Source organism: Pelophylax lessonae, assembly GCF_965119305.1.
Source record: "Pelophylax lessonae genome assembly, chromosome: 4".
In the NCBI taxonomy this organism is placed as follows: Eukaryota; Metazoa; Chordata; class Amphibia; order Anura; family Ranidae; genus Pelophylax; species Pelophylax lessonae.
This window is the reverse complement of record NC_138771.1, coordinates 660,885,281-660,899,496: the sequence shown is the minus strand read 5'-3', so window position 1 is coordinate 660,899,496 and position 14,216 is coordinate 660,885,281.

Below are 14,216 nucleotides of genomic sequence, written 5' to 3'. Positions count from 1 at the left end.
ATTATCTGAGGTGTGAAGGTGCAGACATTGGGGTGATCTGAGGTGTGAAGGTGCAGGAATTGGGGTGATCTGAGGTGTGAAGGTGCAGGAATTGGGCTGATCTGAGGTGTGAAGGTGCAGGAATTGGGGTGATCTGAGGTGTGAAGGTGCAGGAATTGGGGTGATCTGAGGTGTGAAGGTGCAGGAATTGGGGTGATCTGAGGTGTGAAGGTGCAGACATTGGGGTGATCTGAGGTGTGAAGGTGCAGGAATTGGAACTGATCTGAGGTGTGAAGGTGCAGGAATTGGGGCTGATCTGAGGTGTGAAGGTGCAGGAATTGGGGCTGATCTGAGGTGTGATAGTGCAGGAATTGGGGTGATCTGAGGTGTGAAGGTGAAGGAATTGGGGTGATCTGAGGTGTGAAGGTGCAGGAATTGGGGTGATCTGAGGAGTGAAGGTGCAGGAATTGGGGTGATCTGAGGTGTGAAGGTGCAGGAATTGGGGTGATCTGAGGTGTGAAGGTGCAGGAATTGGGGTGATCTGAGGAGTGAAGGTGCAGGAATTGGGGTGATCTGAGGAGTGAAGGTGCAGGAATTGGGGTGATCTGAGGAGTGAAGGTGCAGGAATTGGGGTGATCTGAGGTGTGAAGGTGCAGGAATTGGGGTGATCTGAGGAGTGAAGGTGCAGGAATTGGGGTGATCTGAGGTGTGAAGGTGCAGGAATTGGGGTGATCTGAGGTGTGAAGGTGCAGGAATTGGGGCTGATCTGAGGTGTGAAGGTTCAGTTGACAGTTGTTTTTTATGTATCTGGCACTCCCAATTTCTTTGAAAACATTTTTCGGCACACTGTGCCCAAAAAGGTTGTCTACCCCTTGATTAGAGTAACCCTCATCTTGTGCTGCTTCATACTATTTTTTCAACCATCAAAACAGGATATAAAGTAAGACAAAAAAAACAGCATCATATGGCAGCTCTGATCTAAATTGGACCCAGTCTGTCAGATTAAACTAAAAAAGGTACCGTAATCGAATCCTGTCATCGCGTTTCCTGCCAAGAGGTCGTCTACGGAGATAGGAGAATTGGGGCTGACGACCTCTTGGCAGGAAACGCGTCAGAAAGGAGCGCCACAACGTCATCACACATCGCCGCGGACCGCACTGCAGGCGGCCGCGGCTTCGTTCTCTCCATTACCGCATTACTTGCCCCGAATACAAGCCGTTTAAGTGTAAGTGTAACCTTTATTTAATATTAAAACAGTTTGTGAGGTATTACACCATTGTGCGGTTTTGTTATTTCTGGGGCACTGTGAGATAAGTCCGGACCTTGGAGGAGCCATATCCAGACCTAGGGATCATAGAAGGGACACCCACCACCCCTGTGAAGTGTATGTTTATGCCTACACCCAAGAATCATTCTGGTAAGAGGCACATCCTCTCATTTAGCGTGGTCTCAGGGATCCACTGTGGTTTTTCTATACCTGGATTTGTGCTATATTACGCCCTTAGTTATCCATCTTTCCGGTAAGGAGCCAATCCAGAGTTGGTGATGGGAACACCTGCACTTTGATTTGCTGTGGAGTTTTCACCAAGGAGTTTATTTTAATCACTATACCACTTGGGACTATTTGGATTGGACTTTATACATTCTTTGCCAACTTTTTCTACAATTTTTTTCTGCACTATTATATCTAAGAGTGGTTTATTCACTTTGATGTTCATTTGATATATTAGAGCACATGTAATAATATTTGTTGGTATAGTACTTACTTTGTATATCTTTTATACCACTATATTTGTTAATCACGTTTGTGATTTATTTCCCTAATTCAGGGAACATTTTATATGAGTTTAGCGCACTTTATCTTTACAAATTACCACTATTATTATTTAGGTTGCAGCTTCACCATATAGTATCCTGCGCACTTTCCACATACACATTGTTTTCTTACCTGCTTAACTGGAAGAGCGCTTTACAAGTTCTCCTGCACTGAAGATTCTGATTGACCACTGAAGACCTTCTACATATATCTTTGACCGCACACCTGTCGTGCTTACCTGCTACTTCAACGTCATACAGCTCTACCAACCAGGAACTGGCGCAATTACCTTTCGCTCCTGCTGACCATCTCTTCCAAATCACCAGAGTTTTGAGGTACTCACCCACTTTTGGAGATCACCATCTCCCCACTTCACACACCCTGTAAGTGCAACTCTTACATTCCCCTACTTCATCATCCAATATGTAATTTACCATAGTTTCCCTAAATGCAAGAGGACTAAACCATCCGGCCAAACGGGCCTCCCTATGGTCCACCGCCACATCCCTACATGGAGACATTATTTGTGTCCAGGAAACTCACTTTGCCCTGGATGCAACCCCAAAATGTAGTCACAAAAAAGTTCCCCTTATTTACCAGGCTTCCGGAAATAAGAAAAGGAAAGGGGTCCTAATAGCTGTCAAAGGCACTCTAAACTTCCAACATCACAGAGACATTCTTGATTCCCAAAGGCAGATACATTCTGAAATGCTCCATAAATGGAAAACAATTCACTATAGTGAACTTGTACGCACCAAATCAACATCAAATGACTTTCATAATCGCCATAGTAGATAAAGCATGAAATCTTAACCACTTAAGCCCCGGAGGATTTGGCTGCTAAACGACCAGGGGGTATTTTGCGATTCGGCACTGCGTGACTTTAACGGACAATTGCGCGGTCGTGCGATGCTGTACCTAAATGAATTTGACGTCCTTTTTTTCCCACAAACAGAGCTTTCTTTTGGTGGTATTTGATCACCTGTGCGCTTTTTACTTTTTGCGCTATAAACAAAAAAAGAGCGTAAATTTTGCAAAAATAACAATATTTTTCACATTTTTTATATGAAATTCCCCCAAAAAAAATGTAAAAATCAAAATTTTTTAACATTTTCGGCCAATTTGTTTTATCCTACCTATGTTTGGTAAAAAAAAAATCGCAAAAAGTGTATTTTTATTGGTTTGCGCAAAAGTTATCGCGTTTACTAACAAGGAGAAAGATTTTTGTCATTTTTGTTGTTTTTTTAACGCGTAATGGCGGCGATCTGCGATTTTTTTTGCGGTACTGCGACATTGGGGTGGACAGATCGGACCCTTGACTGACATTTTTGACACTTTTAGGGTTACCAGTGACATTTCTACAGTAATCAGTGCTATATATATGCACTGTTACTGTAAAAATACACTGGCAGTAAAGGGGTTAACTTTATTTGGGAGGGAGGGGCTGTGTGTGTCCCTAGGGGCGTGCTTTCTACTGTGATTGGCTGTGGCTTGAGCTGTAAGGACACTGATCAACGGATCTACATAGTGGATCCGTGTGATCAGTGTTTTTACACCGAGGAGAATGACAGGTGGCTTGTTTACACAAGCCGCCTGACTTTCTCCCTCTCCCCCGACGATTGTCGAGTGACCGGCGGACACTCACGGACCCCCCCGCGCGGGAGCGGGAGCGCGCCTCCACGGGCACGCGCTCGCTCCCCAGACCCTCCCAGGCTAGTGACGTTAATTAACGTCACTCTGCCTGGCCGGAGCTGACCGCCGCAGTAAATCTACTTGCGGCGGTCGGCAAGCGGTTAAATTTGGTAATCTACTACTTTGCAGAGATTTCAACCTAGCACCAGACAGTGGTATGGACTCGACCGCCAACCCTAAATGCAGCATTACAGCTCTCTCAAAATTTCTGTGGATGAACGAATTATATGATGTGTGGAGGTGCTGTCACGCGTCGGGGAGGGATTACACTTTCCTGTCCCCGCGTTACGGAACCTACTCACGCATAGATTTGTGTGTAACAGACAAGAAAATCTTAAAATACGTGTCAAACCTGGAGATCCGCACGGCCACTTGGTCAGATCACTCACCTCTGTCTGGAGATTACATAATCACCTTCTCAAAAATCGGACATGTGCAAAAGAGGTTCATAAACACATAGATGACTACCTCTCATGTAATTTACAAAGTGACTCGGACCCAGAGGTCGTGTGGGCTGCACACAAAGCCGTGTTGAGGGGGGTGTTTATACAACTAGGGGCTAGAGAAAAGAAAAGGAGGTCGCAGCAGATAGATGCCATTACTAAAAAACTGTCGACTTTAGATTCCCAGAATCAACAACAGCCCTCCAAGTCCCTACACACTCAAATTTTTATCCTAAGACAAGAGCTTAGGGCCACCCTCCTAGAAAAATACAGTGATACACTAAAACAATGAAAAGCGAAAACCTACTCTACAGGTCAGAAAGCCACTAAGGCAATGACCCTCTGCATCAAAGGACAGAGGCTCAAGGCGAGAATACCATATATACTACATCCCAAAACGAATGAAAAACTTCTAAAACCCACCCATATAGCAAACGCATTTAGCTCCTATTATGAATCTCTATATAATATCCAAACCGACCCGACTACTCACCAACCCTCGCCCATTGAAATTGAGACATTTCTCAAACACATCCAACTACCAAACATTCCATCTAACACACTGGACACCCTTAATCGACCCTTTACGGAACAAGAAATAGTCAAGGCCATATCATCTCTCCCTAACTTAAAATCCCCAGGTCCCAACGGTTTCACGGCAGAATACTACAAAATGTTTTCCCAATCTCTAACACCTCTATTAAATAGGGTATTTAACTCTGATGCCACCTCCTCATCCTTCCTGAAGGAAATACTTAGTGCCATGATTGTAACACTTCCAAAACCAGGGTAAGAACCAAACCAACCCCAAAATTTTAGATCAATTTCGCTCCTGAATATGGATGTGAAACTGTACGCTAAATTGATCGCCCTCAGGTTACTGAATGTCCTCCCGACAATTATTCATAAAGACCAATCAGGTTTTACAAAAGGACGTCAGGCATCAGATGCAACCAGAAGGGTCATTGATGCCATCCATCATGTGGGATCAACCGGAACGCCTTCTCTGCTCCTATCCCTGGATGCAGAGAAGGCGTTCAATAGAGTCCACTGGGGATTCTTATCCTCAGTTCTCCATAAATTCGGGCTTCGGGGATTCATATATAATGCAATTATGGCCTTGTATTCGACTCCGTCAGCGACAGTTCGTACACCGGAGGCAATTTCTTCGCCTTTCGTGATTATGAACGGCACTAGACAGGGGTGTCCACTCTCCCCCATAATATTTAACATAGTAATGGAACCTCTAGCAGAACATATATACGCTCTGACAGACAGATATCGGGGATCAACATAGCAGGAAATCCACCTAAAATTAGCCTTTTTGCAGACGATGTAATTCTCATGATTACTAATCCGACTGACTCCCTGCCGGAAATTCAGAGGACTCTAAAATGGTTTGGCGAGGTCTCACTGTATAAGGTCAACAAGACTAAATCACACATCCTTAATATAGGGGTTGACGCTATTACCAGCAATCTTTTGCAACAACAATTCCCATATGCATGGGCAGATCATAGCCTCTCCTACCTAGGCATAAAATTAACAGCAAATACAAAAACGCTATTTAAGCATAATTACCTTCCAGCTCGCACCAAACTGCAAACCAATCTCAAGCAACTGGAGTCCTCTGGGTTTTCATGGCTAGGGAGACTAGCAGCATTTAAAATGATGTATCTCCCGCAACTGTTATAGAACGTTACCAATCCCTGTACCGAAAACATTTTTCAAGTCCCTACAATCAATTCTTTCCACATACATATGGCAGGGCAAAAAGCTCAGATGTGCACATGTAAAACTCATTAAAACACGTACCCAAGGTGGAGCTGGTTACGTGGACATTTATGATTACTATCTAGCGTCCATCCTCACCCAATTGCGTGATTGGTTTAACCCTACTTCTTCCACTTTATGGGGTAATATTGAAACCTCATACTGCAAAAGAAGTGACCTATCAGCTTGGTTACTGGCCACGTCCTTAGGTGCGAAAGTTCCCACCCACTTCCCCCCTCCCATGGCTGCTTCAGCCACAGCTTGGAGGGTGTTGCTCACTCACAGTACTCTATACCCTGACCGCATAGAATTAAAAGTTCCCATAACAGCCCTCCATACCTTAATGGCGGAATCCTACCTTGTAAACTGGCACAAGCATGGTATCTCTTCTATCAATGCCCTATATCAGGATTCCAAACCCCTACCATTTGTTTTATTGAAATCTAAATTTAATCTCCACAAAACTGAATTATTCACTTATAATAGAATATGCCATTTCCTGACCACCCTTCCACTCTGGCCACTGAACATCCAAACACGAGCCTGGACTTACTTATCTTCACCTGCTCCCCCTAAGATGAAGGGTATCACTACCTTTTATAACATACTACAACAAAAAACAGTTTTCGCCAAGTCCTCCCCCCATCTGCAATGGGAGAAGGACCTGGGCAAGAACTATACAGACAAACAATGGACCCAAGCATTCCGCACCATATATTCTGCCACAAGCAGTTCTCACTTATGGGAACTATCCATCAAATTATCCCTATGGTCCCTAACTCCAGACAGAAATTTGATATGGGCAATGACGGATTATGATGGAGATTGTGTGGGGGAGTGGGAAATCTCTTTCATATACTCTGGCAATGTCCACGCTTACAAAAATATTGGCAATCGGTTTTCTCACTCTTCTCTGACATAAAGCAAACATATATCACACCAGAGCCCAGATTGGCTCTCCTGTTTCTGGGGTCCGAAAAGCTCCCCAACTCTCTGAGACATACTATAACTCACTGCCTTCTCGCTGCTAGGCTAAATATTACTAGATTATGGAAGCAAGAATCCCCACCGTCCATTCAGGGAGTAATTGACACTCATACTCATTTCACATATGAACGTTCATTGTCTCTGAAAAATCAATCTACTAGCCAAATCTCAAAGTTATGGCAACCTTGGATTATTTGGAACGATCGATAGGTGCTCAAATGCCCCGTATTAAACCAATGTCATGACCCATTACTCCATCCACTTCTGGTACCCCACGTCTGGGCACAGATGTAGATCCCATGGGGGGTGCCCATTCGTGGGGTGACTAGATCTTACAGATCTACAGTATTCAACGTCACGTATCCATTAGGACGCATGTGGTTTTGGCGTCCTCTAGCGGTCATATGCAAATACTACATCCACTAAGGTCTCAGGATTGCAGCTAGATATTTACATACCTAATTGCAGAACTGAAATCCTAAATGCTATTTCTACAAGCCATGTTATCATGTCACCATCACTTGTGAAATGTGAAATAGACATATAGACAGCAGTAATCGCAGGTGTTCTTATACTTACCTAATACATATTTCCAATTCCTGAATATTGAAAGTTGCACTTTTCCTTTTCATTTGTAATGTCATGCATTAATTTATGCAATTACCTCTGATATTGTTCATGTTTATTGTTTGTACCTTTTGAGTTAAAACCAAATAAAAAGATTTATACAAAAAAAGGGGAAAAATTATTGAGCAGGAAACCACTAAAAAACGTTGTAATGTGATGGTGTTTACTAATGAATCACTTGCTAGAAGTATGAACTGTGTGCAGTGACAACCTGCATGTTTTCCAAGTTCGTTCCAGTTTACATGGGCGAAACAGCGGACTTTTCCTTGGAATTCATTATACCGCCTGCTTAGGTTTTGCCAAACTGAATTTTTTTCAGCCTAGTTGGCGTTGCGCATGCGCACATGTGCCTGCTTGCAGCTTGGGACTTCAGGAGCTATTTTTACGTTTTACACTTTTGAAGAAATCTCTCTTTATATGTCACTTTTTGACACAGATTAAAAACCATTCATCTCCAAATGATATCCCACATCTTCCACAGTGATTTGGGATTTTATGGGGTGCTAAACAATGTTTTAGAAAAAAGTAGTCAAGCTTTTATCTGAACTGTTTTTAAGTCTCGTCCTGACGTTGTAGTGTCTTAGTGTATCTAACACTAGGTGTTATTGTCCGCTGGCGGTACAGGGAATTCAAATTTCATACGTTAAACTTCGCCATAGCGCAAAAAGTCTGCCGAAGGCGAAATGGCGGTACAGTGAATTAGGCCTTTGGTGTTTACAAGGTAAAATCATTTATGTTTGCTAGATAACGACTTAGAACCCCCAAACATTATATATTTTTTTTAGCAGAGACCCTAGAGAATAAAATGGAGATTGTTGCAATATTTTTTATCACACCGTATTTGCGCAGCGGTCTTCCAAACGCAATTTTTTTGGAAAAAATTCACTTTTTTGAATTAAAAAATAAGAAAACAGTAAAATAAGCCCAATTGTTTTCCATAATGTAAAATACAATGTTACGCTGAGTAAATGGAACATGTCCTGCTTCAAAATTGCATGAATTGGCAACAACTTTGGTACGTAAAAATCCCCATTGGCAACATTTTAAAAATGTCTACAGGTTACCAGCTTAGAGTTACAGAGGAGGTCTAGGGCTCAAATAATTGCTCTAATGATCGCGGCGATACCTCACATGTGTGGTTTGAACACCGTTTACATATGTGAGTAGGACTACGTTCACTTCTGCGTGCGAGCTAACGAGGACAGGGAATTTTATTATTTTTTTCCTATTTATTTTATTTACTATTTTTTATTTTTACACGGTTTTTTAAAAAAAAAAAAATTTTATCATTTTTATTCCTATTGCAAGGACTGTAAACATCTCTTGTAATAGAAATAGGCATGACAGGTCCTCTTTAGTTGTGAAAAAAAAAAAAAAGTTGATAAAAAAATCGGCCCTTTAAACCAGTTGCTAGGCAACGACGTTTGACGTCGCTCTGGTCCTCCAAGACCATAGAGTCGAGTGAGGGCCAACTTGCCCTCACTCAACTTTCTATCTCTGAGGATCCGGGACTGGATAGTTTCCCCCGCTGCCGGAGGGGAAAAACAGCCAGGACGCGGCCGGGGGCACCTCTTCCTCCGCTCCGTAAGGGTGATCCTGTGGTGAATCCCCCACTGGGACCACCCTTATCTAGTAGCCCGCAGTTGAAAAAAAATATCGGGGTAGGCAGCTATCTGCTACCATAACCCCAGCATTTAGCGTCAAAGGACCGACGTAAACCAATGGCGGGCGGTCGGTAAATGGTTAAAAACGATCGTTTTTAAAAACCTTTTCTTCATTGCTAAATGTTCCCCAGGTCAGTACCCGGACCCCCATACACTTTTTTGCGGCAATAACTTGCATTTGGAATCTTTTCTGAGTAAATTGAATATGTGGTGTGTAAAAAGGTGCGCTAAACAACAAATGATAAAACCCAATAGAATGGGATAAATTAACATGAATAACATAAATGGTTAATAACATGTGCTGGTGACACAAAAGTGATCCATGTGGTGAATCAACTAATACATAAATAAAAAAGTTCATAAATGTCCGTTGATAAAGTGAAGATTTAAACTGAAGATGAAGAAAATAAACTTGCTTGCAAATCCAAAATAAATCCACCACCAAGTGAAATTTCTCCTTACCGGACGGAAAAGGTAAGGTGCCAATAACTTAACATATGTGCTGAAAACAAAAACGAATTCCCATAGTGATCCAAAGCCACCTCGTGAGAAACACCTGAATTGGTCTCTTACCAGATGGAAATCAATAAACGCTTGAAAACTGGCTCTCAAGGAACACTATCTTCCCCTCCTCCTTCGCATTAACATGAGTCTCTCCAACAAGCCACACTCCTGGTCAATCTCCACCGTATGACAAAGAGACAGAAGCAGACTGAAAGTGTATTACCTTTTAAACATTTATTCCAACAAGCGGTATTGCACTTAGATTTAGGAGTCTTGTATTCAGCATATAATCAGTTCGTGCAGGAAATTTCTTTAGAAGCTTGCGTTCGGCTGCAGCACGGATCGCAAGTATCCTATGTGACGGGTACGCCTCCTATTCTGACGCGTTTCTTCCTATTGGACATCAACTGAGACAGGAGACTGAACATGTCGCCCGTCTTCCGGGATCGTGGCATCCGGCCATCTGATTGGCCGGAGCCGCGGTGACATCACTCCCACGCACGCGTGCGGGAGCCGGCGGTCACGGCACGGGGCTCTGAAGGAACGCCACCAGCGGCCGTTCCTTCAGAGCGCATGCGCCGGTGATGTCACTGGCTGCATGTAAGGTAAATATCTCCTAAACGGTGCATGTTTAGGAGATATTTACAGTACCTATAGGTAAGCCTGATCATGCAGTGGAGGGTTTACTTCCTCTTTAACGCGTCTCCAGATCTACATGTATTATGCACACCATAAACTGGGCCTTTGCTGCTCATGTCTTGGCTGGTAAACTCCTTTATGAATTTCCTGCCTTATTCAAGCATCCAGCTTGCAAGATGACAGCGACCATCAGGTTGCCACAGGTAGTCAAGACACTCTAAAGTAGTCTGTTACAACTCTCCCTGTGCAAGGATTCTCTGCTCCAGCCTTTTTCAACCAGGGTGCCCAGGCACCCTGGTGTGCCTTGAGGTTTATTCAGGGATGCCTTGAAAAAAATGCCTAAAAATTGCCCCAAAATTGTATACAAGCCGATGGGTGGATGAAGCCTTTTAGTTACACAAAGCCACAGGTTTTCATTGTGCACCATTACAACTTTCTAGCTGTCAACCTCCTAACGACTAATTGAGTATGTCAGTTACCTGCATATCAACCTTGTTTGACCCTCCCTTGCCTCTGTCCATCAGTTTTCGGGATCTCATTAGCTAAGTGAGGGAGAAGAGAATCACTGGTATACTAGTCAGTACCAGTTTGCAAATGTGTATTTGCTTTGGAAGAATAAATCACCTTTACTGTTGGGTGTCCTACTTGTATTGCTGTTGCTGCATTATGTAAAACTATCAGTATAGTTTTTACATTTTAGAATGGGGTGCCTCCAGACTGTCCATAATTTTGGAGGTTGCCTCGAGATTTTCCATAATTTTAAAGGGTGCCTTGGCTGAAAAAAGGTTGAGAAACACTGCTCTACTCTGACAATGTCAACCTTTTTATTGCAGAACCAGTCAATTAGCCAATTAATCTCTCTTCAAACAATTCCTAAAAGGAATATGCAGCTATGGAAGAGCTTTGAGCAGGTTTTTTTGTTCCTCCTTTCGTAGGCTGCTAGGATGCCAAAAAATGGCAGAGGTACCTGCAAAGAAATTAGCACTAGCACGGGGCGTGTCCGGCAGCCATCAGAGCTAGACGTGTGGAGAGAGCTCCGCCACCACCACAGACAATCCACCTCAATCCTCTGCAATCAAACCCTCTGCAAGCCACAAATCACCTTAGGGGGATTTATCTAACCCCCAGGATCACATAAATCCCAAAACTACCAACTTTTGAAGCCATTTTAAAAACGAGGCCTAGTGACCAGGCGAAGCTGACGACTTTCCTGACGAGAGCTCCGGTGCCATCGCTGCGAATCCGCCTCCATCTGAGCCATCCCACCAGTGAGCTCGAAGCCACCTGCACCACCAGAGAGGAGAAATCCAGCTGCAACTATATCAGCCTAAATCTCACCTCTTTGAGCCAGATTAACAGCCTCTAAAGCATACACAAACCGCCGCGGCCCGGGACTTCCACCATCAGGGAAAATGTAGGCCCTCACAAAGACTAAACTTAAATCTGCCTGGAAATACTCCATCTGGGGCCCCACTTACCATCCATAGTCTCCACTGCATCCCGCGCTACCCTAATTCCATTCGAGCCTCCTTCCCTCCCGCCACCAGCCGCCATCTTGGCCGTGATAAGGCCTACTTGGCCCTCACAGCTCAGATCCCGGGATCTTGAACTCCATCAACACCCTGACGCTGAATAGAGAGCAATGGCAACCACCCCTGGGGGGTTGATAAGTGATCTACTATGCTCTGCCCACAGTGCGGGAAATCTGCGGCCTATGCACCCCTCAAGCGCTATCTTTATCAATTTACAGAGGCCCACAGCCCATATCATCAATATAGAGACTGCCTTTCTGTCAATCTCCATCCACCTCTGCATTTGGCCCATTTAATTCCTACAGACACTGAGGCCCTCCTAGCTATCTTCTCTGTCAGTAGTGCCACATATCTACCCTTGCTTGTATCTCACTCTGCCTGCAGAGTATTGCGCAGTCATTTCAACAATATAGGAACTCAATTGTTGGCAGTTCACTCTATTACTTATAAGGGACCTGAGACATTCCTATTTACATACAAGATGTGATTATGCAGAGGCACATGCGTTACAAGGAGCAGAGCAGCCGCATCTGAAGTAAGCTCCGCTATGCACATGGCATAAAACTGCTATATCAGGGCCAGACGAACACCGTTTGTTCACTATATACACACCCCTGGAACTCAGACACCATGTATGCTGACCTCACGCAAAAAACAACGGAGGGGACCCCAGAAAACACTCACACAGTACCTCCTAAGATCACAAGAAAAATTCAGCATGGCACATCATAGCGCCGAGTCTTCACTCTCCTCCCCTGCAGAAACTCCAGCTTCCAGTTCTCTCATGCCAGAGCCTTCTCAACCTACTGCCAGCTCTGCAGCGAACAATGAGCACAACCACCTCACAAAACAGGACCTGGATAACAGTCTAGAGACTCTCTGCTCCAAATTACTGAATAAATTCCAGACAGAGATACAAAAATCCACCACTACACTGTCCCAAGAAATTGCAGCTCTTGTCACTCGTACAGACCTCCTTGAAAACTAGCATGACAAATTAGCCATTGCTTTTAATGACCTATCCAGGGAAAATGGTGCTCTTTCCTCCGCTTTCTCCCAGCTTCAAGCCCATGCTGAAGACCTCGATAATAGGAATAGGAGGAATAACCTCGGAATCAGAGGTGCCCCTGAATCGGTCATGGACCTGATAGTATTCACCACTAAATTATTCCAGAGCCTTCTCCCTGATCAAACTCCACAAGCATTTACCTGCGATAGGATCCATTGTGCCCTTAGAGCCAAACCCCCCAGAGACATTTTACTCAGCATGAAAGACTTTCTTATCAAAGAGGAAATTTTAAGAGCCTTACCTAACACACGCAACCTCAAATTAGACGGTTTTCCTATCCAGATTTACCCTGATGTCTCACAGGCTACGTTGGATCGGAGAAGGAAAATGAAAGAAATTACTTCAGTCTTATCCTCAGCCATAATCCGTTATCGTTGGGGCTTTCCCTTTAAATTGATCATTCCACATAATGGCTCAACTTATATTGCAACATCTATTCCTGTAGGTCAAGACATCCTAATTAAATTTGGATCCAGGAACTTTACCTCGCACCCCCTCAACCCGACGCCCCATCCCAATTTGGAATGAGCCAACTCCACACAGAGATAGGCGCAGACTCTGCCATGAAGCTGGCCCTCGATATCAAGATTGATTTTGATGTTAAAAATGAGTGGTTGAACACTGTAAAATCTTCTTTCTCTTTTGCCAATGAGAAAGAATTCCTTTTCAGGTTTTCAGCTTTTACTGTTTTGGACTCCTATGTTACACTGAGGACATCTTGTGGTGACTTTGCACAGTTACAGCCTGCTGGTTTCTTTTTTATGTGCCAAGTCCACACCACAGGTCTCAATGATTTATTGCACTGAGGACACCTGCTGTCGCTTTTGAATATGACACCACTTTTTGTGCCTGCACTATTTTTCCTATTGTTTACTCTACTTAAATTTCCGCTATTGCTGATTTATAGTTTTCTAGCTATTTAATTGTGGGTTTTACTGTACTGAAGATTTTTGCTAAATGGACACTTGACCCTTAATGTTACCTCACTCTGTTATGATATCCTTCTAAATACCTCAGTACATTTTTTAGCTGTCAGCAAACATGCTCACAATATCGCCATTACTGTTTTTTCAGCTAATATTATGTATCTCTCTAGTTTATCAGTTTGCCTATAATTTTCTCCCCCAAAAAAGGGGAAAAGGAGAAATCCAGGTAAAATGTAATTTTGTGCCTTACATCCCCCCTGCGCCTCCCCTCATTCGAGACCTCAACAAGTCTCAACTTTATCTAATTTCTCACGGTTAATATGTTTCTCTATTGCTGTTGCCCTTTTCTATGCCGACATGATTCCACCCCACTCGGTTCCACCCATGATCTGGCGGGTTCTGGACTCCACAAAACAGAGAACTGTTCCTCTTTATTTTCCTTTTTTCCTCTGGCTGTGGATCCTGGCCCCCTCTGGGTCTGTGGTCAGACCGAGATTGAGACAAATTAGTCTCTGGCTTTTGTTTTGTTGTCCAGAGTTTTCTCCTACTCTGGACCCTGTATCCA